Raw genomic sequence first — 27,601 nt, 5'->3', positions numbered from 1 at the left:
TTTGGTATTATCACTGGTGGCGATGAACGCCTGGGCTATCGCTATGGCTTTACTCAAGGTTGGGTCTCTACAGTCAAAATTTTGCGAAGTATTACTTGGCCTTGCCAAGTACAAAGAAGTCCCTGAGCATGTGTTCCAAGTGTCCTTCAAATTTGCAATGTCCTGCAAGGTGTCTTAGCTCGGCGACGTAGCTCGCCACTTCCTGGCCTTCAAACCTCTTATACGTGTAGAACCGGTACCTCGCCATCAGAACGCTTTCCTTTGGGTTTAGATGCTCCCGGACCAGTGTGCACAAATCATCGTACGACTTCTCTGTGGGTTTTGCTGGAGCGAGCAGATTTTTCATGAGGCCATACGGTGGTGCCCCGCAAACGGTGAGGAGGATCGCCCTTCGTTTGGCAGCATTCGCTTCTCCTTCCAGCTGGTTGGCCACGAAGTATTGGTTGAGTCGCTCCACGAAGGTTTCCCAATCATCTCCCTCCGAAAATATCTCCAGGATGTCCACGGTTCTCTGCATTGTTGCGGTGGGGTTCGTTGTCTGTATCTCGCCGCCAGTTGTTATGTCTTGAATCAAGAATTTAACCAGATACTGTAAGCTGAAAGTAACAGGTCTCCCGAGTGCTTCTCCAGCCTGTGAGGCCTCCTGATGTACAAGGGCTCCCAAGGGATTGTGGGATCCCTTGGGACTCCAGGGCATGAGCCCTCTGGTGGTTAAACAAAGTATTTACAGATTTACATATATAATAAAAACTGGACGCAGTATTCCATGTGTGGCCTCACCAATACCCCGTATAACTGTAGCAAGACTTCCTTGCTTTTATTCTTCATCCCCTTTGCAATAAAGGCCAAGATTCCATTGGCCTTCCTGATCACTTGCTGTACCTGCACACTAACCTTTTGTGTTTCATGTACCAGTACCCCCAGGTTGCACTGTACTGCAGCACTTTGCAATTTTTCTCCATTTAAATAATAACTGTCTCTTTGATTCTTTCTGCCAAAGTTTATAACCATACACTTTCCAACATTATACTCCATCTGCCAAATATTTGCCCACTCACTTAGCCTGTCTATGTCCTTTTGCAGATTTTTTCTGTCTTCCTCACACATTGCTTTTCCTCCCATCTTTGTATCATCAGCAAACTTGGCTACGTTACACTCGGTCCCTTCTTCCAAGTCATTAATATTGATTGTAAATAGTTGGGATCCCAGCACTGATTCCTGTGGCACCCCACTAGTTACTGATTGTCAACCCAAGAATGAAGCATTTATCCCGACTCTCTGCTTTCTGTTAGTTAGCCAATCCTCTATCCATGCTAATATATTACCCCTAACCCCGTGAGCTTTTATCTTGTGCAGTAACCTTTTATTGGGCACCTTGTCAAATGCCTTCTGGAAATCCAAATACACCACATCCATTGGTTCCCCTTTATCCACCCTGCTCGTTAAATCCTCAAAGAATTCCAGCAAATTTGTCAAACATGACTTCCCCTTCATAAATCCATGCTGACTCTGCCTGATCGAATTATGCTTTTCCAAATTTCCTGCTACTGCTTCTTTAATAATGGACTCCAACATTTTCCCAACCACAGATGTTAGGCTAACTGGTCTATAGTTACCTGCTTTTTTTCTGCCTCCTTTTTTAAATAGGGGCGTTACATTTGCAGTGTTCCAATCTGCTGGGACCGCCCCAGAATCCAGGGAATTATCCACGTAGCTCTCAGTCTCGTGGATGCACCGCAGTGTCCCCAGCTGGTCTCCTCCCGACTGTTGGTGCTCCAAGCTGTCGCTGCCCTTTGTAGTCCCACCATGCCCGCTCCGCTCTCGCGATGCTGGTCTCCTCCCGACTGTCGCTGCTCCAAGCTGTCGCTGCCCTTTGTAGTCCCACCATGCCCGCTCCGCTCTCGCGATGCTGGTCTCCTCCCGACTGTTGCTGCTCCAAGCTGTCGCTGCCCTTTGTAGTCCCTGCTGACCGCCTTCTGACTTTGATGAGGGCCGTTTCAGTTCAGTGGCAGGGGTGGAAAACTGATTGCAGGGATTCAAACATGGAGTTTTGGGAAAAATCGGCATGGGAGGCGATAACACATTCAAAGACTTTGGAGAGGAAAGGAATTTGGAGATGGGTCTGTGATGCACAAGGACAGAGGAGTTGGAGATGAATTGTTGAGAAGGGTGGTGACAGCAGATTTGAAGGGGAGGGGGACAGTGCCTGAGGAGATTTAACAATATGTGCTAATATAGGGGCCAGGAAGGGAAGTAGGGTGGTCATCAATTTGGTGAAAATAGGGTTTGAGTGACAAGGAGGTGGGTCCGATGGACAAGGTGAGCTTGGAGTGGCCATGAGGGGAGATTGGAGAGAAACTAGAGAAAGATACAAGTTCAGAGCTAGGGCAGAGGGAAACTATCGGTGGAGTTTGTCCTGGTGGGCTTGGTCAAAGGACGGAAGTGGTAGACACAGCTGAATGGATGGTCTCAGTGTTCATGACCAAGATGTCCGTGACCTCCTCGCACTTGTTATTGGAGATGAGGGTGGAAGAGGCAGGTGGAGAGGGATTGAAGATTGCTGTTTGTCGTGGAGAATAGAAGCCAGGGGTTTTCATTGTGTTTCAGGATGATCGTGGAACAGTGATCAGTTTTGACAGAGGAGAGCGGGGCCCGATAACGCTTCATGTGGTCCAGTAAGATCTGGCGATGAATAGCAAAACCATTTATCCGCTATAAACGATCATGTCTGTGTCTCTTGGAGTTGAGGGAGCAGCGATGAGGTCTGTACCAGGGAGAACAACCAGGGTGAAAGAGAGTAATGGATTAAATGGGGACAAGGGCATCAAAGCTGGAGGTGAGGGTGTGATTGAGCAGGTCAGTAACTGCAGAAATGCTGTGGTGAATGAAGGGTTAAAGGCTAGACAGTTAAGGTTTTGAAAGTGAAGTTGTAAGTGACTCGGGGCTAGATTCTCCATTATATTTGCAGGCATACCGCCCACTTAACGTCCATTTTAACGCTAAAATGTGGTGTAACGCCCATATATCGTCCAGTTAGCCACAAAATGGAAAGTAACGCCCATTTCTAGGTCACTTATCGGCGAGCGTTACTTTCGGCATGTACGTAACGCTGATAAAAATTAATACTGCCCATCCACTTTTTTTGAGCGGAAAGATCAGAATGGGCGAAACCAATGGCCATAATATCACCCAGCGTGACTTTCAGCACCTCGTACGCATATCGCCCACAATCTCGCTCGCCGAAAAAAACGCCGTGAAAAAGTTGAACTGACCTGAAGTACTCTCAGCGGTGTGGACGTCATTTCGTAAATCGCACGTCACTTCATTTAAAAGGCTGCTCTGCTTCAACTTCAGGGGAGTTCGGATGTACTCTGGAGTTCTTTTAAGGTGATGTGAACATCTGAACAGACATCTTATCATACTGTGGATGATTGGATTTTACTTTAGGTGTCTTAGTGGGGACATTTATTGCTTGTGAACAATCGGCATTATACTTATAGTTATTGGAATGGGGCCAGCCATTTCTCAGCCTGCCTTAATGACAACGCAGATGCTGCAGAGTAGAAATGGCACAGGGTGTAATCGACAGCATTATGTGCCCAATCTAAGACGTGCCAGACTGATGAGGAGGACCAGACCAGACACCCGCCGCACTTACAGGTAGAAGCGGTCTTAGCTCGACTTGTCCGAGAACACCTGCCTTCGGAGACTGCGCTTCCACAAGGACGTTATTAGTGAGATATGCCAGCTCATCAGAGCAGATCTGCAGCCTGCCAGCACCTTCAGGACCGCACTGTTCATCGAGGGCAACGTCACTGCGGCACTTTCGTTCTACGCATCCGGTTCCTTTCAGGCTCAATTCGTGGTCGTGTGTTGCATGCTGCACAACTTGGCTTTCAGGAGGGGGCAAGAATTGCCAGAAGGGATTGACGGTCCACCTCAGGAGAGAGAGGAAGAGGAGGACGAGGAGGTGGATGCTGACCTCGGGCCAGACAATCAGGCTGGCTATGCAACCATGTCCACGCTCCCCTCTAGACTGCAGGAAAGGGCCCGTGGTGGCTACATAGCTGCTAGACTCTTACGTCAGCATCTCATAATTGAGCGCTTTGCCTGTAAGAACGTTGCTGTTATTGACAAAGCTGACACACTGCTGTGTGTGTAGCTCAGACATCAATGGTGCGCATCACCTTGGTGCCAGTTAAAGTTTAAGTTGATTCAAGTTAAATTTAGTTATACCCATTCATGTTAAGGAATCACCAGTGTGTAATGGTGCAGCTATCTGAGATAATGCGCAACAAGGTTATGTTAAATAAAAAATATTTAATCTGACCATTTGTCTGAAATCATAAGTACAACTGCCACAAACACCCCACCCCCACCCCACCCCACAACACATTTTATAACACTGATATCAATCAAATGGTCAACATTTCCAGCAACACAGAACACAAATGCAAACCAACAAGGTGGCCCCCTCCCCCCATACCCCAGACTTTACAACAAATTTGATACACCAAGATGGAGATATTACAAGACATCACCTGCGGAAATGCACCTCACTTTCCTTCCCACCCCCCCTTCTTCTCCCCACCTCTACCCCTTCCCCTCCTGACTCCACGCCGCCTCTCCTCAGGAGCTGCGTCATTGTGGGGGATGAAGGCAGAGCCGGTGGTTGCACGGATACGAGAGGAGGGTCCCGAGGTGGGAACCTTCTCTGAGCCAGAAGCAAGATGTTCCTCCTGGCTTGCATGTGTCGTCGGCATTGGGGGTCCTGCACCTAGGGGTGCAGTGCTGCACTCCGGGACCACTGGGAGGCCTCTGCCACCAGTGTTCCTGGCTATCGCCTCCAGGGCCTCTGCCATCCACAGAACGTACTCCACCATGGTGCCGGACATGCTGGCCAGCTGTCGGGGTATGCCCCACAATGTCTGGAGGACCTGCTGACCTATGTCAACAGTCCTCCTGGACAAGACTACCATGTCGCCGCCCTGACCTGCCGCTCGTGGAGCAGACCTGCCGCGTCTAAGAAAGCTCTGCAGGGTCGGCGCTGTCCTGGGGCAACTGAGGTGCCCTGTGGCGAGGAGCTTGGGCCCGGTACCACCAGAGTGGTGGTGTGAATAGCCGCAGGAGCACGAGATGGCGTTGGGGTTGAATGCATTCTGGAGCCTGGCGATGCAGGCTCCTCAAAGTCCGCGCCATCACCCGTAGAGAACGGACCCAGCAGGTTGACGGGCGAGAATCGGTGCTCCTCAGCACCAGATGTAGGATCGTCCCCCGAGTCCAGCCCCTCGCCCCCACCTTCTGGGCTCGGTGGTCTCACCTGGGGCCGCGCTGCTGGCTGAGCTGCAACTCACAAATGAGGAGAAGGGGGTGCTACGCTCACAAGGTGATTGCAGCGCTACACACAGCATATGTACGAAAAAGCACCACCGCTAGCAAAATCATCACAGACACCACATTTGATGACCACCAACACATTGTGCATTGCAATGATTCTCATGAGGCCAGCATTATTTAGAGGACACTTTTAGCAATCATCGATCATATATTATTGGTCGGATATGAGTGGGTGTGGCATCTATTGACTTTACATCATGCAATGGTGTATACTTTACTCACGTGGCATCACTTTAGGTTCTGCAGCTGCTCGCATGGCTGACTGGGGGTGGCTCCCCACGAGTGTGAACACCCGCTCCTCTATATCGGTGAAGTCGATGATGACTGGTGGCCCCCCACCCGTTCGCCTCTGCTCGGGCCTATTCTTTGAAACTTTCTTCTGTAAAAGGTAATAACAGGACGACATGGCATGAGATCATTGCGTGATATCATTGCTAGGTACTGTCACAGAGACTGATACAACACATAACCGACAGATGTAATCATGATTATTATGATAATTATCATTCTTTACCTAAAGACGTACACCTTGAACGCAGGTTTGGAGTACAACATTCCCGGTAAAAGTGAAAGACCTCATATTTGATTTTGATCACTCATTACACTTACAAATCAAATTATATAAATATATAAGTACATGTAAACGAATGTCATACTTACTCTGGCGGATCCGACAAGTTCATTCCATCGCTTTCAGCACTGGTTGCCCTCATGTACCTCGTTGGTCACCGACGAGACCACCTCGGCTATCTCAGCACATATCTTCTGGTAGGCCTTTGGGGTGGGCTTCCCACGCCCTCCCTGGGTCAAATCACCCCAGCGTGACTCGACCTCCTGCAGGAAGGAGGCATTTGCCTCATCCGAGAACCTCCTGTCTCTCTTTCATCCTCCCAATTGTTCCTCTCCCAGCTCACTGCTCCCGCCAGCGTTAGTCTCCACAGTGTGCTGTGTCATCTCCTCCACTCCTTCCATTGTAGGCATCAAATTAGAGAAAATATCTGGCTGGTAACAGCTAACATTTTTCTCACAATTGTGTATTAATGTCAAAACTCTCCCTACCTCCCAAAGTAGCCAAACAAGCACCCACACCACACCCACACATGCCCTCACTCCCTCTCTGCTCCCTCTCTCTCTGTCTCCTCTTATTCGCATGTAATGATGACCCCTGACCTCCTGAAGCGCAGGAAACGAGCGTTGTCATGCTGTTGCTAAGGACGGCGACACTTTATGGCAGAAGGTCAAAGATTTAACGCTAACACCCATTTCAGATCGCTCAAGGTAACGGCCATTTTATAAAATGGAAACGCGGGTGTTTGAAAATGGCTGATAATCCGGCGATCTGAAAACGCATATTTACCGCCCACGCCGGAAATAACGCCCACTTTTGGGCGATCTGCACAAAGGTGGAAAGTCTAGCCCTTGGAGTTAAAATCGGGATCACAAAGTCAGTAGAAATGTTTAACAGAGCTGGCAACTGAATTGCTGTGTATGTTATTCTATTTCTGGAAACAAACTCCATGTACAATATTCTAAATAAAAGTGGAGGGCAGGAAAAAGAGTGGGAGAGCGATAGTGATAGGGGATTCAATTGTAAGGGGAATAGATAGGCGTTTCTGCGGCCACAACCGAGACTCCAGGATGGTATGTTGCCTTCCTGGTGCAAGGGACAAGGATATCTCTGAGCGGGTGCAGGACATTCTAAAAAGGGAGGGAGAACAGCCAGTTGTCGTGGTGCACATTGGTACCAACGACATAGGTAAAAAAAGGGATGAGGTCCTATGAAACGAATGTAAGGAGCTAGGAGCTAAATTAAAAAGTAGGACCTCAAAAGTAGTAATCTCAGGATTGCTACCAGTGCCACGTGCTAGTCAGAGTAGGAATCGCAGGAGAGCGCAGATGAATACGTGGCTTGAGCAATGGTGCAGCAGGGAGGGATTCAAATTCCTGGGGCATGGAACCGGTTCTGGGGGAGGTGGGACCAGTACAAACCGAACGGTCTGCACCTGAGCAGGACCAGAACCAATGTCCTCGGGGGAGTGTTTGCGAGTGCTGTTGGGGAGGAGTTAAACTAATATGGCAGAGGGATGGGAACCAATGCAGGGAGACAGAGGAAAACAAGAAGGAGACAAAAGCAAAAGACAGAAAGGAGATGAGGAAAAGTGGAGGGCAGAGAAACCTAAGGCAAAGAACAAAAAGGGCCACTGTACAGCAAAATTCTAAAAGGGCAAAGGGTGTTAAAAAAACAAGCCTGAAGGCTTTGTGTCTTAATGCAAGGAGTATCCGTAATAAGGTGGATGAATTAACTGTGCAAATAGATGTTAACAAATATGATGTGATTGGGATTACAGAGACGTGGCTCCAGGATGATCAGGGCTGGGAACTCAACATCCAGGGGTACTCAACATTCAGGAATGATAGAATAAAAGGAAAAGGAGGTGGGGTAGCATTGCTGGTTAAGGAGGAGATTAATGCAACAGTTAGGAAGGACATTAGCTTGGATGATGTGGAATCTATATGGGTAGAGCTGCAGAACACCAAAGGGCAAAAAACGTTAGTGGGAGTTGTGCACAGACCTCCAAACAGTAGTAGTGATGTTGGGGAGGGCATCAAACAGGAAATTAGGGGTGCATGCAATAAAGGTGCAGCAATTATAATGGGTGACTTTAATATGCACATAGATTGGGCTAATCAAACTGGAAGCAATACGGTGGAGGAGGATTGCCTGGAGTGCATAAGGGATGGTTTTCGAGACCAATATGTTGAAGAACCAACTAGGGGGAGGCCATCTTAGACTGGGTGTTGTGTAATGAGAGAGGATTAATTAGCAATCTCGTTGTGCGAGGCCCCTTGGGGAAGAGTGACCATAATATGGTGGAATTCTGCATTAGGGTGGAGAATGAAACAGTTAATTCAGAGACCATGGTCCAGAATTTAAAGAAGGGTAACTTTGAAGGTATGAGGCGTGAATTGGCTAGGATAGATTGACGAATGATACTTAAGGGGTTGACTGTGGCTGGGCAATGGCAGACATTTAGAGACCGCATGGATGAACTACAACAATTGTACATTCCTGTCTGGCATAAAAATAAAAAAGGGAAGGTGGCTCAACCGTGGCTATCAAGGGAAATCAGGGATATTATTAAAGCCAAGGAAGTGGCATACAAATTGGCCAGAAATAGCAGCGAACCCGGGGACTGGGAGAAATTTAGAACTCAGCAGAGGAGGACAAAGGGTTTGATTAGGGCAGGGAAAATGGAGTACGAGAAGAAGCTTGCAGGGAACATTAAGACGGATTGCAAAAGTTTCTATAGATATGTAAAGAGAAAAAGATTAGTAAAGACAAATGTAGGTCCCCTGCAGTCAGAATCAGGGGAAGTCATAACGGGGAACAAAGAAATGGCAGACCAATTGAACAAGTACTTTGGTTCGGTATTCACTAAAGAGGACACAAACAACCTTCCGGTTATAAAAGGGGTCGGGGGGTCTAGTAAGGAGGAGGAACTGAGGGAAATCCTTATTAGACGGGAAATTGTGTTGGGGAAATTGATGGGATTGAAGGCCGATAAATCCCCAGGGCCTGATGGACTGCATCCCAGAGTACTTAAGGAGGTGGCCTTGGAAATAGCGGATGCATTGACAGTCATTTTCCAACATTCCATTGACTCTGGATCAGTTCCTATCGAGTGGAGGGTAGCCAATGTAACCCCACTTTTTAAAAAAGGAGGGAGAGAGAGAGAACATGGAATTATAGACCGGTCAGCCTGACCTCAGTAGTGGGTAAAATGATGGAATCAATTATTAAGGATTTCATAGCAGCGCATTTGGAAAGAGGTGACATGATAGGTCCAAGTCAGCATAGATTTGTGAAAGGGAAATCATGCTTGACAAATCTTCTGGAATTTTTTGAGGATGTTTCCAGTAGAGTGGACATGGGAGAACCAGTTGATGTGGTATATTTGGACTTTCAGAAGGCTTTCGACAAGGTCCCACACAAGCGATTAATGTGCAAAGTTAAAGCACATGGGATTAGGGGTAGTGTGCTGACATGGATTGAGAACTGGTTGTCAGACAGGAAGCAAAGAGTAGGAGTAAATGGGTACTTTTCAGAATGGCAGGCAGTGGCTCGTGGGGTACCGCAAGGGTCTGTGCTGGGGCCCCAGCTGTTTACATTGTACATTAATGATTTAGACGAGGGGATTAAATGTAGCATCTCCAAATTTGCGGATGACACTAAGTTGGGTGGCAGTGTGAGCTGCAAGGAGGATGCTATTAGGCTGCAGAGTGACTTGGATAGGTTAGGTGAGTGGGCAAATGCTTGGCAGATGAAGTATAATGTGGATAAATGTGAGGTTATCCACTTTGGTGGTAAAAGCAGAGAGACAGATTATTATCTGAATGGTGACAGATTAGGAAAAGGGGAGGTGCAACGAGACCTGGGTGTCATGGTACATCAGTCATTGAAGGTTGGCATGCAGGTACAGCAGGCGGTTAAGAAAGCAAATGGCATGTTGGCCTTCATAGCGAGGGGATTTGAGTGCAGGGGCAGGGAGGTGCTGCTACAGTTGTACAGGGCCTTGCTGAGGCCACACCTGGAGTAATGTGTACAGTTTTGGTCTCCTAACTTGAGGAAGGACATTCTTGCTATTGAGGGAGTGCAGCGAAGGTTCACCAGACTGATTCCCGGGATGGCGGGACTGACATATCAAGAAAGACTGGATCAACTGGGCTTGCATTCACTGGAGTTCAGAAGAATGAGAGGGGATCTCATAGAAACGTTTAAAATTCTGACGGGTTTAGACAGGTTCGTTGCAGGAAGAATGTTCCCAATGTTGGGGAAGTCCAGAACCAGGGGTCACAGTCTAAAGATAAGGGGTAAACCATTTAGGACCGAGATGAGGAGAAACATCTTCACCCAGAGAGTGGTGAACCTGTGGAATTCTTTACCACAGAAAGTTGTTGAGGCCAATTCACTAAATATATTCAAAAAGGAGTTAGATGAAGTCCTTACTACTAGGGGGATCAAGGGGTATGGCGAGAAAGCAGGAAGGGGGTACTGAAGTTGCAAGTTCAGCCATGAACTCATTGAATGGCGGTGCAGACTAGAAGGGCCGAATGGCCTACTCCTGCACCTATTTTCTATGTTTCTATGTTTCTATGTAAATGTAAATTTAAATCCAGAAGGAATTCCAATGATCTAAGTGAGCAAAATTGCCCGGCGCCCCGTTTGGTGGCGGTAACCTTCCGGGGCCGGGACATTTATTCGTCACTTCGAGGGGCGGAGCAGTATCGGAGGTGCTCTGTGTCCGTGGAGGGGTGCTCCCAGGCAGTAGTGTGATGCCGAGTCCACGGCCATGCTCCGGAGCTCAGTGCCTCGCTGGCAACATCAGTGCTTCGCAGATCTCCCCTTAGCGCTGACGCGGCAGAAACCCCGCCCCTTCAATTAAAGGGGAAGGCCGCTGCGCGCTCTGCCGTCCCTTTGGCAGCCCCCACTGGTCCACCAGGGATGCCCTCGACCGGGTCAACAGCCGGGCACCCATAACAGAGCTGTGGGCTGCAGGATGGCAGCCCGGTCAATGCGCGGGCCACCATTGTTGGACCGACAGAAGAATATGGCGGCCCATGGCGTAAATGGCCTCCCTTTTAAAGGGTGCTCCAGTGGCGGATGTCTGCCAGGTTCGCGTCCCGCAAAGCTGGCGGTGGCACCGGCCTCACCATCCTCGGTGCCCGCGGGCTAAGTTACCCTATGGGGTGCTCAGGGGTTGGTGTGGGGCGGTGACATCGGCCTCGCCATCCTCGGTGCCCGCGGGCTAAGTTACCCTACGGGGTGCTCAGGGGTTGGTGTGGGGCGGTGAGGGGTCCCCTCACATGCTGATGAGGTTATTGCTGGGCGTGCGCCAGCCGGGGCTCAACGACACGCAGCCCCCAAATCTCCAGGGGCAATTTCCCCGCTGGCGCTATCGACCCCTTCCCCCGGGCGATAATCTTGATGCGCCCCATTAGCACCCCGCAGAGGCGCTAATGGAGTTATAAAAAAGGGGAATTTCACTCCCTAAATCTCATAATTCTGTTTGTATGGAAATGATAACACACCGAGTACTGTGCTCACTCAACTCACCATCGGAGGTAAAGTTGAGTAAGGAATTCCTTCGTCAACTTTACCTCCGATGGTGAGTTGAGTGATCACAGTACTCGGTGTGTTGTCATTTCCAGATTATTCGTTTCCTGAATGTGAAACTATAAACTGAATCTGGTAAACAAAACTTACTCCCACTGTTTTCTCTCCGCCTTCTCACCATATTACTGAAAACCTCCTCTGGAATGCAATTATACAACATGCTTCAGTGACATCTCCATGGTAAATTGATCTCAGTGTCGGTAACGCCGAGAACTGGAGAGTCTAGTCAGGCTGCTGAGCCACTGGAACTGTGCTGGAGCAGCACGTCCTGCCCAGCAGTCTGCCCTCGCACTGACACCATCCCCAATCCCAGGGTCAGGGCCATGAGTGTAAAGGGGATGGTCACTTCCAGGAAATTCCCCCAGCCTAAGGCCACAGAGCTGAGTTCCTGATCCTTTGCAGCCCGCTCAGTGCAGCTGTATTCATACATTTTAAATGTACAAAGGCATCTTCACACAGTAAGAAGAGCGGGGAACATGAGACTAACAGCCTGAAGCCCTCGAGGGGGACACTTCTGGCCCTGACTGGTGAGGCCGAGGTGGGAGCAGGGCCTGTTTAAACAAGGAATCAGAGTGTCTTTCATTATTGAAAGAAAACAGACCAATTAGTCCCCTCCCGCGGGTTACATGTTCCCACAGACCAATCAGATCACTAGAGCAATATTAATGATATGGGTCACATGATCCCATGGGCCATATACATTGACAGGAGAATAAGAGAGTTGTGGGTTATGCAATTCCGATAGAACAATCGGATTTCAAGGAATCAACACAAACTGAAATGGATCCAATTAGAAAAGTCACCCTGTCCAGACGGGATGAATCCAATGTTGCTGAAGGAAGTAAGAGAGGAAATTGCGGAAGCTCTGACCACAATCTTCCAATCCTTCTCAGACCTGTGAGTGGTGCCAGAGGACTGGAGGATTGCAAATGTTATACCCCTGTTCAAACATGGGGAGAGGGATAAACCCGACAAATACAGGCCAGTCACCTAACATCGATGGTATGGAAAACTTCAGAAACAAGAATCCGGGACAAAATTAATTGGCATTTGTCAAAGTATACGCTACTAAATGAAAGCAAGCACAGATTTGTTAAAGGCAAATCAAGTTTGTCGAACTTGATTGAGTTCTTTGATAAAGTAACGGAGAGGCTTGAAGAGAGTAATGCAGTTGATATTGTGCATATGGAGTTTAAAAGGAGTTTGATGAAGTGCCACATATTAGACTTGTTAGCAAAATTGAAGCCCATGGGATAAAAGGGCCAGTGGCTGTGTCCATATAAAATTAGCTAAGGGACAGAAAGCAGGCAGTAGTAGTGAACGCTTGTTTTTCAGACTGTAGGGAAATGTGTTTGGACCACTGGTCTTGTTATATACATATTAATGAGCTGCTCGTAGGTGTATGGGGCATAGTTTCAATGTTTGCAGATGAGATGAAACTCAGAAATATATTAAACAGTGAGGAGGATAGTAACAGGTTTCAGGAGAACGTAAAAAAACTGGTGCAATGGACAGACACCTGGCAGATGAAATCTAATGCAGAGACATGTGAAGTGATTCATTTTGGTACGAAAAATGAGGAGAGGCAATATAAGGTAAATGGCCCAATTTTGAAGGGTGCAGAAAAAGAGCGCATGTAAGTACGCAAGTCTTTGAAGGTGGAAGACAAGTTGAGAAGACTGTTAAAAAGGCATACAGGATCCTTGGCTTTTTATATAGAGGCATAGAGTACAAAAGACAGGAATCGTCGGACTAGATTTTGCACTTTTGTACAGATCGCCCAAAAATGTGCGTTATTTCCAGTGTGGGTGGTCAAAATGGGTTTTCAGATCGCCGGCTTGTCGCCCATTCTCAAAGCCCCTAGTCTCCATTTTTGAAATTGGGCGTTACCACGAGCGATATGAAATGGGCGGTAGCGTTAAATCTCTCTGACCTTCTGCCGTAAAGTGTGGCTGTCCTTAGCAACGGCATGGCAACGCTCGATTCCCGTGATTCAGGAGGTCAAGAGTCACCATGACATGCGCAGAAGAGGAGACAGAGAGGGAGGGAGCTGAGAGGGAATGAAGGTGTGTGTGGGTGTGGTGTGGCTGCTTTGGGAGGAAGGAGGGAGAGTTTAGAGCTTTGGAGCAAATAGGGAAACAAAACTTAGCTGTTACCAAACAGGTATTTGCCCAAATTTGGCCTAAAATGGAGGGAGAGGAGGAGGCATCACAACATACTGTGGAGACTAACACTGGAGAGAGCAGTGAGCTGGGAGACGAACACATTGGAGGCTGCAAAAGAGCCAGGAGGTTCTCGGATGAGGCAAATGCCTCCCTCCTGCAGGAGGTCGAGTCACGCTGGGGTGATGTGACCCAAGGAGGGCGTGGGAAGCCCACCCCAAAGGCCTACCAGAAGATATGGACCGAGATAACAGAGGTGGTCTCGTCGGCGACCAACGTGGTGCGTGAGGGCAACCAGTGCCGCAAACGATGGAACGACCTTGTGGGATCCACAAGAGTAAGTATTACATTGATATACATGTACTTATGTAGTTATATAATTTGATTTGTAAGTACCATGAGTGACTATCAGCAGATGGGAGGTCTTTCACTTTTACCGGGAACGTTGAAGTCAAGACCTGCGGTCACGGTGTACGTCTTTAGGTAAAGAATGATAATTATCATAATAATCATGATTACATCTGTCGGTTATGTGTTGTATCAGTCTCTGTGACAGTACCAAGCAAAGATATCACACAATGATCTCATACCATGTCGTCTTGTCACCTTTTACAGAAGAAGCTATCGACGATGAGGTCCGTGCAGAGGTGAACGGGTGAGGGGCCACCAGTCCCCAGCGACATCACTGAGACAGAGGAGCGGGTGCTTGTACTCATGGGGAAGCAGCCACTGGATGGCCACGCAAGGAACTGCAGACCCTGAAGTGATGCAACGTGAGTAAAGTATACACCATTGCGTGATGTAAAGTCAATACATGCCACACCCACTCATATCTGAACAATCATATAAATTTTTCCTAGAAATAATGCTGGCCTAATGAAATCATTGCAATGCACAATGTGTTGATGGTCATGAAATATGATGTCTGTGATGATTTTGAGAGCGGTGATGCTTTTATCGTGCATATGCTGTGTGTAACGCTGGACTCACCTTGTCACCCTAGCACCCCCTTCTCCTCTAATAACCTCATTTGTGTTTTGCAGATCAGCCAGCAGCACAACCCCAGGCAAGACCACAGAGGCCAAAAGGTGGGGGCGCGGGGCCAGACTCACCAGACGATCCTACATCTGCTGAGGAGGTCCGATTCTCGCCCGGCAATCCGCTGGGTCTCTTCTCTACAGATGAGAGCGCAGACTTCGAGGAACCTGCATCACCACGCTCCACAAGCCATTCCACCCCAAGGCCATCTCGTGCTACTCCGGTCATTCCCGCCTCCACTCTGGAGGTACCGGCTCCAAGCACCTGGCCACAGGGCACCCCATTTGTCCTCAGGACGGCGCCCACCCCGCGGAGGTTTCGTGGACACGGCAGGTCTGGTCCACGAGTGCGACATGAGAGCGGAGAGATGGTAGACTTGTCCAGGAGGACTGTAAACATTGATGACCAGCTCCTCGATGCATTGGGGGGCATATCCCGACAGCTGGCCACCATGACTGAGTACGTTCCATGGATGGCAGAGGCCCTGGAGGAGATAGCCAGGAACACTGCTGGCACAGGCCTCCCAGTGGTCCCCGAGAGTGGCACTCCATCCCTCGGTTCCGCACCACCACTGTGAACGACAGATGAGAGGCAGGACCAAGATCCTGCTTCTGGATCAGAGAATCTTCCCCCCTCGGCACCCCCCGCTCCCGTACCCATGCAACCACCGTCTCTGTCTTCATACCCCCCGCAATGAGGCTCCACCTGAGGAGCTCTTCGGCCAGGCGGCGTGGAGCGAGGAGGGGAAGGGGTAGAGGTGGGGAGAAGAAGGGGAGGGGGGAAGGAAAGTGAGGTGCATGTCCGCAGGTGATGACTGTGTTATATCTCCATCTGGGTGTATGCAATTTGTTGTAATGTATGGGGGAGGGGACCACCCTCCTGCTTTGCCTTTGTATTCTGTGTTGCTGGACATGTTTAATATTTGATTGATGTCAATGGTGAAAAAAGTGGGGTGTGGGCGGGGATGGGGTGTTTTTGCCCAAGATACTTAAGATTTCAGGCCAATGTTGGAAAAACATTTTTTTATTGAACATAACCTTGTTGCGCATTGTCTCAGATAGCTGGACTGTTACACACTGGTGATTCCTTAACATGAAAGGGTTAAATAAAACTTAATTCAATCAAAGTAAACTTTAACTGGCACCAAGGTAATGGCCACCATTGATGTCTGAGCTGCACACACAGCAGTGTGTCAGCGTTGTCACTTACAGCAACGTTCTCTCAGGCAAATCGTTCAGATATCAGCTCTTCACATAAGAGTCTTGCAGCTATGTAGCCACCATGGGCACTTTCCTGCGGTCTGGAAGGGGTCGTGGGCATGGTTGCATAGTCAGCCTGATTGTCTGGCCCTAGGTCAGTGTCCAGCCCCTCGTCCTCCTCTTCCTCTCTCTCCTGAGGTGGAGCATCAGTCCCTTCTGGCAATTCTTGTCCCCTCCTGATAGCCAGGTTGTGCAGCATGGAGCACACGACCACGAATTTACCTACTTGCTCAGTGTTGGATTGTAGCTCCCCTCCTGAGTGGTCCAGGCATCTGAAGCGCTGTTTAAGCACAGTTATTGTTTTCTGGACCACATTGCATGTGTCTCTGTGGGTCTGGTTGTATCACTTCTCGGCCTCGGTGTGGGTGTCACCAGGGGGATCATCAGCCAGGTGATGAGGCCATATCAGTTATCACCAAGCATCCAACATTATCCTTGTGGCTGACTCTTAAAGATGTCAGAGACAGCACTCTCACGCAGGGTGTGAGCCTGATCGAAGCTGCCCGGACATTTGGCATTCACTGCCATTATGATCTGGTTGTGGTCGACAACTAGTTGGACCTTCAGGGAGTGAAATCCTTTTCTGTTCTGAAAAATCTCTGGGTCCTGAGAAGGTGGCCGCATGGAAATGTGAGTGCACTGTATTGCTCCCTGCACCCTGGGGAAGTTAGCAATGAGGTAGAATGCTCCAGCCCTGTCAGTCCGAGCCTCCATGGTCATGAAGAAGCTGATAAAGTCCATCCTTCATGCGTACAGGGCCTCTGTGACCTATCTAATGCAGCGATTGTTGGCATGGTGAGATAGAAGGGAAATCTCGACCGCGAAGTCCCGAAAGGAACCGGACACGTAGAAAGATAGTGTCGCGGTGACCTTGACCTCGACCGACACTGATGTCCTGATGGCAGGCTACATATGTGGCCTGATGAGCTCACATATTTCATTGATCACCACCTTGTGGAAGTGCATTCTCCGAAGGCAGGTGTGCTCGGACATGTCGAGGTAAAACCTCTTTTACCTGTAAGTGTGGGGTGTGTATGGTATGGACCTCCTCCTCATTCTTGCATGTGTTAAATTGGGGACATAATGATGTGCATCACACATTGAGCCATCTGCACTCTGCAGCAGCTGCATATTAATCGATGCAGGCTGAAAAATGGCTGGCCCCATTGCAATGAAAGTATAATAGTGATTGATCAGAAACAATAATTTCCTCACTAAAATACACCTACACTAAACCCGCAATAGTCCAGAGTCTGAAAATATATCTGTTGAGATGGTCACTTCACCTGAGAAGAACTCCAGAGTCAATGCAAACTCCCCCGAAGTTGAAGCAGCCTTTTGAATGAAACGATCTGCGATTTAAAAAATGGCGTCCACACCGCTGTCATTCGGTCAGAAGAGTTGCACTTTTTCTGAGCGGTGTTTTGGGTGAACGATATTGTGGCCGAGATGTGTGCGAGGTGGTGAAAGTCACGCTGGGTGATCTCCTGCCCGTTATTTTTGGCAAATGTGATCTTTACGACAAAAAAAGATGGGCGGGCGGTATTATTGAATCTCGGCGTTAATTACATGCGGAAACTACCGCTGGCCGATATTGTGGCCGTTGATTTCGCCCATTCTGATGATTCCGCCCAAAAAAAGTTGGGCGGGCGGTATTATTTTTTCCCGGTGTTACGCACATGGGGAAAGTAATGCTCGGCGACAAGTGTCCGAAAATGCCCGTCAGTTTCCACTTTGTGGCTAAGTGGGCGATATATGGGCGTTATACGTCATTTCAGCAGTGAAATGGGCATTAAGTGGGCGTTATGCATGCAAAAACAGTGGAAAATCTGGCCCATCGAATCTTACAGCACAGAAGGAGGTCCTTCGGCCCGTCGTGCCTGGGCCGGCCCTTTGGAAGAGTTGTTTAATTTAGTCCCACACCCCAGCTTTTTCCCCATAACCCTGAAAATTAGTTATCTTCAAATATGTGAGACAAAATATACTAAGCCTTTATAAAACATGGTTAGGCCCCATCAAGAGTCCTGTGGCTAACTCTGGGCACCACACTTTAGGAAGGATGGCAAGGCCTGAGAGTGGGTGCAGAGGAGATTTACTAGAACGGGTCCAGGGTGGGAAGATTTCAGTTGTGTTGAGAGATGGAGAAATTGAGGTTGTTCTCCTTAGAGCAGTGAAGATTAAGGGGAGATTTGATCAAGGTGTTCATAGAAACATAGAAAATAGGTGCAGGAGTAGGCCATTCAGCCCTTCTAGTCTGCACCGCCATTCAATGAGTTCATGGCTGAACATGAAACTTCAGTACCCCCTTCCTGCTTTCTCGCCATACCCCTTGATTCCCCGAGTAGTAAGGACTTCATCTAACTCCCTTTTGAATATATTTAGTGAATTGGCCTCAACTACTTTCTGTGGTAGAGAATTACACAGGTTCACCACTCTCTGGGTGAAGAAGTTTCTCCTCATCTCGGTCCTAAATGGCTTACCCCTTATCCTTAGACTGTGACCCCTGGTTCTGGACTTCCCCAACATTGGGAACATTCTTCCTGCATCTAACCTGTCCAGTCCCGTCAGAATTTTATATGTTTCTATGAGATCCCCTCTCATCCTTCTAAACTCCAGTGAATACAGGCCCAGTCGATCCACTCTCTTCTCATATGACAGTCCTGCCATCCCGGGAATCAGTCTGGTGAACCTCCGCTGCATTCCCTCAATAGCAAGAATGTCCTTCCTCAGATTAGCAGACCAAAACTGAACACAATATTCCAGTTGGGGCCTCACCAAGGCCCTGTACAACTGCAATAAGACTTCCCTGCTCCTATATTCAAATCCCCTTGCTATGAAGGCCAACATACCATTTTCTGCCTTCACCGCCTGCTGTACCTGCATGCCAATCTTCAATGATTGATGTACATGACACCCAGGTCTCGCTGCACCTCCCCTTTTCCTAATCTGCCGCCATTCAGATAATATTCTGCCTTCGTGATTTTGCCCCCAAAGTGGATAACCTCACATTTATCCACATTATACCGCATCTTCCATGTATTTGCCCACTCACCTAACCTGTCCAAGTCACCCTGCAGCCTCTTAGCATCCTCCTCACAGCTCACACCGCCACCCAGTTTCGTGTCATCTGCAAACTTGGAGATATTACACTCAATTCCATCATCCAAATCATTAATGTATATTGTAAAGAGTTGGGGTCCCAGCACTGAGCCCTGCGGCACTCCACTAGTCACTGCCTGCCATTCTGAAAAGGACCCGTTAATCCCGACTCTCTGCTTCCTGTCTGCCAACCAGTTCTCTATCCACGTCAGTACATTACTCCCAATATCATGTGCTTTAATTTTGCACACCAATCTCTTGTGTGGGACCTTGTCAAAAGCCTTTTGAAAGTCCAAATACACCACATCCACTGGTTCTCCCTTGTCCACTCTACTGGTTACATCCTCAAAAAATTCCAGAAGATTCGTCAAGCATGATTTCCCCTTCATAAATCCATGCTGACTTGGACCAATCCTATCACTGCTTTCCAAATGTGCTGCTATTTCATCCTTAATGATTGATTCCAAAACTTTCCCCACGACTGATGTCAGGCTAACCCGTCTATAATTACCCGTTTTCTCTCTCCCTCCTTTTTTAAAAAGTGGTGTTACATTAGCAACCCTCCAGTCCATAGGAACCGATCCAGAGTCCATAGACTGTTGGAAAATTATCACCAAAGCATCCACTATTTCAAGGGCCACTTCCTTAAGTACTCTGGGATGTAGACTATCAGGTCCTGGGGATTTATCGGCCTTCAATCCCGTCAATTTCTCGAACACAATTTCCCGCCTAATAAGGATATCCTTCAGTTCCTCCTTCTCACAAGACCTTCGGTTCCCTAGTACATCGGGAAGGTTATTTGTGTCTTCCTTTGTGAAGACAGAACCAAAGTACTTGTTCAATTGGTCTGCCATTTCTCTGTTCCCCATTATAAATTCACCCGAATCCGATTGCAAGGGACCAACGTTTGTCTTCACTAATCTTTTTCTCTTCACATATCTATAGAAGCTTTTGCAGTCATTTTTTATGTATCCGGCAAGCTTACTCTCGTACTCTATTTTCCCCCTCTTAATTAAACCCTTTGTCCACCTCTGCTGTATTTTAAATTTCTCCCAGTCCTCCGGCTTGCTACTTTTTCTGGCTAATTTGTATGCCTCTTCCTTGGATTTAACACTATCCTTAATTTCCCTTGTTAGCCACGGTTGAGCCACCTTCACCGTTTTATTTTTACTCCAGAGAGGGATTTACAAATGTTGAAGTTCATCCATGTGATCTTTAAAGGTTTGCAATTGCCTATCCACCGTCAACCCTTTAAGCATCATTTGCCAGACTAATCTAGGCAATTCGCGCCTCATACCATCAAAGTTACCTTTCCTTAAGTTCAGGACCCTAGTTTCTGAATTAACTTTGTCACTCACCATCTTAATAAAGAATTCTACCATATTATGGTCACTCTTCCCCAAGGGGCCTCGCACAACAAGATTGCTGATTAGTCCCTTCTCATTACACATCACCCAGTCTTGGATGGCCAGCTCTCTGGTTGGTTCCTCAACATATTGGTCTAGAAAACCATCCCTAATACACTCCAGGAAATCCTCCTCCACCGCATTGCTACCAGTTAGGTTAGCCCAATCAATATATAGATTAAAGTCGCCCATGATTACTGCTGTACCTTTATTGCACACATCCCTTGTTTCTTGTTTGATGCTGTCCCCAACTTCAGTACTACTATTTGGTGGCCTGTACACAACTCCCACTCGCGTTTTCTGCCCTTTGCTATTCCATAGCTTCACCCATACCAATTCCACATGATCCAAGCTAATGTCCTTCCTTACAATTGCATTAATTTCCTCTTTAACCAGCAATGCCACCCCGCCTCCTTTTCCTTTCTGTCTATATATCCTAAATGCTGAATACCCCTGCATGTTGAGTTCTCAGCCTTGGTCACCCATGTCTCCGTGATGCCAATCACATCATACCAGTTAACTGCTATCTGCGCAGTTAATTTGTCCACCTTATTCCGAATACTCCTCGCATTGAGGCACAGAGCTTTCAGGCTTGTCTTTTGAACATACTTTGACCCTTCCGAATTCTGCTATAAAGTGGCCCTTTTCGTTTTTTGCCTTGGGTTTCTCTGCCCTCCACTTTTACTATTCTCCTTTCTATCTTTTGCTTCTGTCTCCATTTTATTTCCCTCTGTCTCCCTGCATAGGTTCCCATCCCCCTGCCATATTAGTTTTAACTCCTCCCAAACAGCACTAGCAAACACTCCCCCTAGGACATTGGTTCCGGTCCTGTCCAGGTGCAGACCGTCCGGTTTGTACTGGTCTCACCGCCCCCAGAACCAGTTCCAATGTCCCAGGAATTTGAATCCCTCCTTTCTGCACCACTGCTCAAGCCATGTATTCATTTGAGCTATCCTGCGATACCTACTCTGACTGGCACGTGGCACTGGTAGCAATCCTGAGATTACTACTTTTGAGGTCCTACTTTTTAATTTAACTCCTAGCTCCCTAAATTTGTCTCGTAGGACCTCATCCCATTTTTTACCTGTATCATTGGTACCTATATGCACCACAACAACTGACTGTTCACCCTCCCTTTTCAGAATGTCCTGCACCCGCTCCGAGACATCCTTGATCCTTGCACCAGGGAGGCAACATACCATCCTGGAGTCTTGGTTGCGGCCGCAGAAATGCCTATTTATTCACCTTACAATCGAATCCCCTATCACTATTGCTCTCCCACTCTTTTTCCTGCCCTCCTGTGCAGCAGAGCCAGCCACGCTGCCATGAACCTGGCTGCTGCTGCTCTCCCCTGATTAGTCATCCCCCTCAACCTAACCCAAAGCGGTGTATCTGTTTTGCAGGTGGATGACCGCAGGGGACCCCTGCACTATCTTCCTTGCACTGCTCTTCCTGTTGGTCTTCCATTCCCTATCTGGCTGTGAACCCTTAACCTGCGGTAAGACCAACTCATGAAATGTGCTATTCACATCTTTCTTAGCATTGTGCATGCTCCAAAGTGAATCCACCCGCAGCTCCAGTTCCGCAACACGGTTCGTCAGGAGCTGGAGGCGGATACACTTCCCGCACACGGAGTTGTCAGGGACACCGGAGGCGTCCCTGATTTCCCACATGGTACAGAAAGAGCATAACACGTGTCCGAGCTCTCCTGTCATGACTTAACCCCTAGATGAACTTAATTTGGCAGCAACAATGCTAAAGGTTACTTACTGAAATAGAAAAGAGAATGAAAAGCTTCACCAGTGTTGAATTCAAGGAATTCATGACCAGCAATGGGATCAAGCATGTCACATCTGTCCAATTCAAGCCCGCATCCAATGGCCAGGCAGAACGGGCAGTTCATTCATCAAGCAAAGCTTGAAACGCATGTCGGAAGGCTCCCTGCAGACCCGCCTGCCCCGAGTCATGCTCAGCTACCGCACTAGACCCCACTCGCTCACCGGGGTTCCCCCAGCCGAGCTGCTCATGAAAAGTGTGCTCAAAACAAGACTCTGTCTTGTCCACCCTGATCTCCATGATCACGTCGAGGATAGGCAGCATCAACAAAGCATGTACCATGATCGCGCAAATTTGTGATGCGATATTGAAGTCAATGACCCTGTATTTGTACTCAACTATGGACATGGTCCCAAATGGCTTGCTGGCACTTTCATAGCCAAAGAAGGGAGTAGGGTGTTTCAGGTCAAACTCGCAAATGGACTAACTTGCAGAACGCATTTAGACCAAACCAAACTGCGATTCACAGACAGCCACGAGCAACCTGAAGAAGACACCACCAACTTTGATCCTCTGGCACATACAAGTGCCAACCAACATCACGGTTGACCACGAAGCCCAGCAAGGCCAGCTGCGCTGCAGCCCAGCGAAGAACCAACCACCTCCCCTGCACCTGCATTTGTACCGAGAAGATCGTCTAGGGAGCGGAAAGCCCCAGATCGTCTCACCCTGTAAATAAGTATACTATTGACTTTGGGAGGGAGTGATGTTATGTATGCAACCCGATATAACCAGCATTCTACTGCCACCAGAGAGTGTATCTGTTGGAGTTCCAAGGGATCCCAGCATCCCTTGGCAGTAATGTTTATAAGCAGGCCTCCCATGCTGTACCAGCACTCTGGAGTTAGAATAAAGAGACTAAGGTCACACTTACTCACGTCTACAGTACTCAGTCACATTGCTTTGTTCAAGATATAACACGAATGGAGGGAGGCCCAGAGCTCCCTGGTTTAGTGAGGAGGTGCTGGAAGAACTTGTATGTGAATTGGAGTGCCATTATAAAGACCTTACCCGGGATGGTCGTGGCAAGCCTGCACCACCCGAATACAGACACATTTGGCGGGAGATGGGGGAGGCTGTGTCCTCAGTGAGCAATGTTGTGTGGGATGGAGACCAGTGTAGGAAACGATGGAACCATATGGTTGCATCATCAAGAATAAATAAACATGTATTGTTGCACTCCCATACTATTCCAAAAGGTTCTCTGTCCGTTGTGTCTGTGTGGTTGTGTGTGCGGGTGTTACATGAGCAAAACAGGTAAAGGCTGCAACTTTTATTTCTGCAGAAGAAAAGAGCATCCAACACATCAAAGCAGAGTGGCATGGGAGGGGGCTCACCAGATTTCATCGAGGTGACTAGCTTAGAGGAGCGTGCTTTGGCTGTGGTGGGTGACCACCCCCGTGCCACCACACAGGGTGGTGCAGATCCCGTGCTAGAGCAGGGTAAGCATTACTGAATCTCCGGTCTGTGTCACACTCATGTCACGCAAGGTCATGTAATGTTATGTCAACTGTTTTTTATCGCACTGTGTGTCGCCCATTAATGCTGTGCTCATGTAGCGATGGAAGTCCTTGAAGTAAGAATGAGAAATGTGACGGAAACATGTCACATGACCAACCCCACCCCCCCCCCCCCCACACCTGCTACACACCTAAATGTTGTCCTCTACGTCCAGATGTTGATTGGGACAGCACCGATCAATGCACCCCATCCACCTCTGATACACAAAGGCAGTGTCAAACAACCCGCCTTCCACCTCGACACCATCAGCAGCTCAACACACCAGCTCCTTCCCCCACCCACCAGATCACACACATCCCCCACATCAACCTCCGCCACCCAGAGACAGAGACACGAAGACCAGGAGGGAGAGGAGGGAGAAGTGCCAGTGTTCGAACTACTTGAGGTCGAGGAGCTGCAAGAGGAGGACTCCAGCCTCCTGACATGTGTGTCACCTGTTCGGCCAACATCGCTTTCGGGGTCGGATTTTTTGGGATTCGAATTGGACGACGTGGGAACAAGTGTTGGGAGGTACAGAAGCCGTGCCGGAAAAGCCACCAAGCCACAATCATCCAGGATGATGCAACAAGCCGATGAGGATGCAGGACGGGGGGGAGGCATTCCAGGAAATGGTGCAGTTGTCGAGGACGAGTGTCGAGATAGGTCGAGATCTGCTGCAGGCCAGGGCTGGGATAGGTGCCAGCATTGCCACCTTTGCAGAGGAGCATTCTGCCAGTATGTCGCGGCTCATCAGTGCGGTGGAGCGAAACACCGACTCTGTAGAGGCCATTTGCCAATCGATGCTTTCGGGCCATGTCATGCAACCCCCCGATGCCTCACCAACGAGGCCGACAGATCCCAAGGAGCTGGAGTTACCAGTGGATTTCATCTCACCCCCTACATTCTCTCCAAGACGAACATGGCAGCAGGGCTCCACTGCCCTCCTGCACAAAGTCATGGAGCAGAGGCGGTGAGGGGCAGTATGTCATAGAAACATAGAAACATAGAAAATAGGTGCAGGAGTAGGCCATTCAGCCCTTCGAGCCTGCACCACCATTCAATAAGATCATGGCTGATCATTCCCTCGGTACCCCTTTCCTGCTTTCTCTCCATACCTCTTGATCCCTTTAGCCGTAAGGGCTATATCTAACTCCCTCTTGAATATATCCAATGAACTGCCATCAACAACTCTCTGCAGCAGGGAATTTCATAGGTTAATAACTCTCTGAGTGAAGAAGTTCCTCCTCATCTCAGTCCTAAATGGCCTACCTCTTATCCTAAGACTGTGTCCCATGGTTCTGGACTTCCCCAACATCGGGAACATTCTTCCTGCATCTAACCTGTCCAGTCTCGTCAGAATCTCATATATTTCTATGAGATCCCCTCTCATCCTTCTAAACTCCAGTGTATAAAGGCCCAGTCGATCCAGTCTCTCCTCAAATGTCAGTCCAGCCATCCCTGGACTCAGTCTGGTGAACCTTCGCTGCACTCCCTCAATGGCAAGAACGTCCTTCCTCAGATTAGGAGACCAAAATTGAACTCACCAAGGCCCTGTACAACTGCAGTAAGACCTCCCTGCTCCTATACTCAAATCACCTAGCTCTGAAGGCCAACATGCCATTTGCCTTCTTCACCGCCTACTGTACTTGCATGCCAACTTTCAATAACTGATAAACCATGACACCTAGGTCTCATTGCACCTCCCCTTTTCCTAATCTGCTGCCATTCAGATAATATTCTGCCTTCGTGTTTTTGCCCCCAAAGTGGATAACCTCACATTTATCCACATTATACTGCATCTGCCATGCATTTGCCCACTCACCTAACTTGTCCAAATCACCCTGCAGCCTCTTAGTGTCCTCCTCACAGCTCACACCGCCACCCAGTTTAGTGCCATCTGCAAACCTGGAGATGTTACACTCAATTCCTTCATCCCAATCATTAATATATATTGTAAAGAGCTAGGGTCCCAGGACTGAGCCCTGCAGCATTCCACTAGTCACTGCCTCCCATTCCGAAAAGGAACCGTTTATCCCGACTCTCTGCTTCCTGTCTGCCAACCAATTCTCTATCCACGCCAGTACATTATCCCCAATACCATGTGCTTTAATTTTTCACACCAATCTCTTGTCAAAGGCCTTTTGAAAGTCGAAATACACCACATCCACTGGTTCTCCCTTGCCCACTCTGCTAGTTACATCCTCAAAAAATTCCAGAAGATTCGTCAAGCATGATTTCCCTTTCATAAATCCATGCTGACTTGGACCGATCCTGTCACTGCTTTCCAAATGCGCTGCTATTTCATCCTTAATAATTGATTCCAACATTTTTCCCAATACTGATGTCAGGCTACCCAGTCTATAATTACCCGTTTTCTCTCTTCCTCCCTTTTTAAAAAGTAGTGTTACATTAGCTACCCTCCAGTCCATAGGAACTGATCCAGAATCGATAGACTGTTGGAAAATGATCACCAATGCATCCACTATTTCTAGGGCCACTTCCTTAAGTACTCTGGGATGCTAACCTTCAGGCCCTGGGGATTTATTGGCCTTCAATCCCATCAATTTCCCTAACACAATTTACCACCTAATAAGGATATCCTTCAGTTCCTCCTTTCACTAGACCCTCAGTCCCCTCGTACTTTCAGAAGGTTATTTGTGTCTTCCTTTGTGAAGACAGAACCAAAGTATTTGTTCAATTGGTCTGCTATTTCGTTGTTCCCCATTATAAATTCACCTGAGTCCGACTGCAAGGGACCTACGTTTGTCTTCACTAATCTTTTTCTCTTCACATATCGAAAGAAGCTTTTGCAGTCATTTTTTTATGTTTCCGGCAAGCTCCCTCTCGTACTCTATTTTCCCCCTCCTAATTAAACCATTTGTCCTCCTCTGCTGTATTCTAAATTTCTCCCAGTCCTCAGGTATGCTGCCTTTTCTGGCCAATTTGTATGCCTCTTCCTTGGATTTAACACTATCCCTAATTTCCCTTGTTAGCCACGGTTGAGCCACCTTCGCTGTTTGATTTTTACTCCAGACAGGGATATACAATGTACAAGGATGTCGCGGCTCATCAGTGCGGTGGAGCGAAACACCGACTCTGTAGAGGTCATGTGCCAATCGATGGTTTCGGGCCATGTCATGCAAACCCCCGAAACCTCACCAACGAGGCCGACAGATCCCGAGGAGTTGCCAGCGGATTCCATCTCGCCCCCTACATTCTCTCCAAGACGAACACGGCAGCAGGGCTCCACAATGTCATGGAGCAGAGGCGGTGAGGGGCAGGGGTGCGTGTTGCCATGGTGAAAGCGGAACCATGAAGAAGGCAATAGGCCTCACATCGAGGGGGGGAAAGAGAGGTGGTGGTAGTGGATGGAGGGTTGGGTGTTGGTGCTGGTGATGTTGGTAACTCTTCATTAAGCTATTGCTGTTGCTTCACATGGTTCGTTTGGATTCTCACTTGACTGGTTTTGGAAATAATGTACAATTTTTGGATTCACTTGTTTGCATGTCCTGTCATTTGCCATGCTGCACTATTCAATACAGACACATTGTTCACCAACTCTTGGCCAGTGTTTCATTTTTATATCATCTGGGGTACGTGCTGAGAAACAGACAGACCTCCTTCAGGTGTACTGGTCTCTGAGCAATATCTTGGCGTCCACATATAATGCGACTCTTTATTGGGTCCTGTCATCAGGCGATCTCGCAACGACAAGGGTGACCAATGCAG

At 48.3% G+C, this 27,601-nt stretch overlaps 1 long non-coding RNA gene across 1 annotated transcript in view; it reads left to right on the top strand.

Moving 5' to 3' along the window:
- LOC139259613 (uncharacterized) overlaps positions 1-27,099 on the top strand; it is a 59,157-nt gene extending 32,058 nt beyond the window's left edge. The window contains exons 2-3 of the long non-coding RNA XR_011592616.1: positions 23,658-23,814; positions 26,906-27,099. This is a non-coding gene — a long non-coding RNA (uncharacterized lncRNA). The remainder of the gene's footprint in view (positions 1-23,657; positions 23,815-26,905) is intronic.
- Positions 27,100-27,601: the final 502 nt, after the last annotated feature.

Source organism: Pristiophorus japonicus, chromosome 3 (assembly GCF_044704955.1).
Source record: "Pristiophorus japonicus isolate sPriJap1 chromosome 3, sPriJap1.hap1, whole genome shotgun sequence".
In the NCBI taxonomy this organism is placed as follows: Eukaryota; Metazoa; Chordata; class Chondrichthyes; family Pristiophoridae; genus Pristiophorus; species Pristiophorus japonicus.
Note: the sequence above shows the minus strand (reverse complement) of the source record. Positions and strands in the feature narration are given on the sequence as shown.